Consider the following 2,656-nt stretch of genomic DNA (forward strand, 5'->3'; position numbering starts at 1 on the left):
TTGCACAAATCATGTCATAGATAGAAACATCATGCCGGAAAGCCTACTTTGAATTAATCTAACATCAATCAAATTTCTGAAAATGCATAAAAAATGCAGAACAAAAGCTTCAACAATAAAAAGGACAAAGAAAACTAATTGAACCACAAGCATGGAGTTATGTCCTAAGCCACAACGCATTCTTCATTCTTTGAAGCCAATTTCAAGTACTTCGTCATTCTCTGAAGCCAATTTCAAGCACTCGTCATTCTCTAAAGCCAATTTCAAGTACTTCGTCATTCTCAGAGCATGCCTAAATCCACCAGAAAACAAAAGGTAGTAGCATCAAGAACTCCAATGCTGAAATCCAGCAGAAAACAAAAAGTAGCAGCATCAAGAACTCCAAAAAAAAAGTAACAGAAAACACATCTTTAAAACCAAACTTTGGCAACTGACTGAACCTTGAAGTTCTCAGTACTACCATTAGGATGGTTATTTGACTGCACAAATGAAGCAAACAACCAACTTTCCAAACATCATTATGGCAAAAGGGGGTGTTTTCCATTTGTACACAATAAAGCAGACAAACAAACAAGCAGATGGGAAATAAGTGTTCAGCATCGATCAAAGTGTCCATCTGTATATTCAGCTAGCATTGCTCTTCAATTTAGATTATGATAGATATTTCAATCAAAGTGTCCATCTGTATATTCAGCTAGTATTACTCTTCAATTTAGATTATGATAGATATTTCAAGGGGAAGGCAATAAGCATTACCTGCCCACCCAAAACTCAAATCACAAAATCTGTTGGCAGTTCGTTACTCTAGAAAAGTAATCACCACTTAAAGTCATTTTGAAAGGCTTCACCCATTACCATGTCTATCACATGAATTACTTAAGTCAGGGGCTATGAAGAACCAACATGCCTAATGCATATCTGTATGGGCCAGGCGGGGGAGAAACCGAGACATGTATGTAGCTGTCCAATTACTTTCAATTTTTAAGCCTGGGATACACCCAGGACACCTCAAGGACACGCGTGTCTCAAGTTCGACTCAATCTACAAGGAAGGAAAGAGAATATTTAAGAAGTAAAAGGTAAAATTTTCGACTGGATAGGACCCTAGTTTAGACTATGATTTAAAAGTACAAGGTAAAGTTAGAAATTTAATTGGTTTTGATTCTTTTCGGACACAAAATTCAAACGAACAACATATGAGATTCTGATTATGTATTTTTCCATATTCCCCATGGTGTTCGTGTTCCCTTTTTTTTTTTTTGCAATTCTCGCGTCCCGTACCATATCTATCTCCATCTGTATCGCTATCCGTGCTTCTTAGGTTAGAGGATCCCATTCAAGCATAGGACATCTTCCACTCAACTAAACAAGCCATTTTGGGATTCACTAATCTCAACAGTTACCTACAAACCCTGTGAGTTAAATCCTCACTTTGCTCGCCATTCGCCAACCATTGATCATAAACAAAGAAAGCAATTTGCAGGCTCGGATGGAATAGAAAATTTTCATAGCTGTCATTCTAAAAGACCCAAAATTCTAGTCCAGAAAACAGCTGCTATCGGGAGCCATTATTCAGCAGAAAGCAACAAAAGCTATGACAACAACAGCAATAGTTGCTTAAGCTTAAGCAGTACTAGTGCCACAACCGAAGCAGTAGCAGAACAGAATCCATAGAAAAACAGCAGACAGGAACAATAGCCATCACAAGCAGCCACAATTCAGAACTAGACAGCAGAGCAAGCAGACAGTAAACTCAAATAAAGGAAGAGCTAACTTACACATATAAGCTGATTATACTTCGTTCATGATGGACTTTATCCACTCGGCTCGCATTTCATCAATTTCGCCTTTCGTGTAAGTTTTTTTTCCATTGAACTGCAATGGATTGAAAAAAAAAATTACTTACAAGTTAACAGTTCTATTCATAAAGCAATATAAAGAAATACAAGTTAAAAATAAGTCTTACATTTCCTTTGCTTAAGATTCTCTCATCTCTAATCAAATCTTTCATGTATTTCATTACATAGAACCCACATTCCACGTTTGTAGGTTGTTTAGGGCACTGTAGACAAATACGATAATTTCAATCAGAAGAAACATAAAAACCAATTCCAAAAAGAGAGAGATTGCATTGATACCTCGACTGTTTTCCAATTAATAATTCGACTACCCCGTACTGCTGTCATAGATTTTGAATGCACTTCAAGGAGGCAATACTTGTAAGTACTATCAACATAATATGATTAAGAAAAGGGCTCAAACAATACTTGTAAGTACTATCAACATAATGCTTGTGGTTTTTGTAGAAGTAAGACATTCAGCTCTTTGATGTTTAAATTGGCATTAGCTGCTGGGGTATACTTCATTTTGCTTGAGCGTAGTTCCAGAATTTTTGAAGGCAGACCAAGGAATTCAAGTGCAGTCTTAGATTGTATTGATGACAATATAAGACTAAGAGTTTGTAGTTGGAATCAGTTCCCCAACTGATTCCAAAAGCAGGCCAAGATACTTTTGAGTTATCGGATAAACAAAAAAAATACTCCAAAACAACTTAGCGTAAGCACGGAGAAGAGCTTAGACTCCAAACTTTTGGGTGATAACATAGGTGCAAGCACTACTAATGGAGTGTTTCAACTGCACAGTACATGTCAGTACTT

The 2,656-nt window shown here is 36.8% G+C and overlaps 1 long non-coding RNA gene across 1 annotated transcript; it reads right to left on the minus strand.

Annotated features, from left to right (window-relative positions):
• LOC131307294 (uncharacterized) lies at positions 1 to 2,264 on the minus strand. Its single transcript, XR_009194069.1, has 3 exons — positions 2,138 to 2,264; positions 1,778 to 2,061; positions 1 to 292 (listed from the first exon to the last, which is right to left on the minus strand). It is a non-coding gene; the product is annotated as an uncharacterized LOC131307294 (long non-coding RNA).
• Between the last annotated feature and the right edge of the window lie 392 nt (positions 2,265 to 2,656).

Source organism: Rhododendron vialii, chromosome 11a (genome assembly GCF_030253575.1).
Source record: "Rhododendron vialii isolate Sample 1 chromosome 11a, ASM3025357v1".
Lineage (NCBI taxonomy): Eukaryota > Viridiplantae > Streptophyta > Magnoliopsida > Ericales > Ericaceae > Rhododendron > Rhododendron vialii.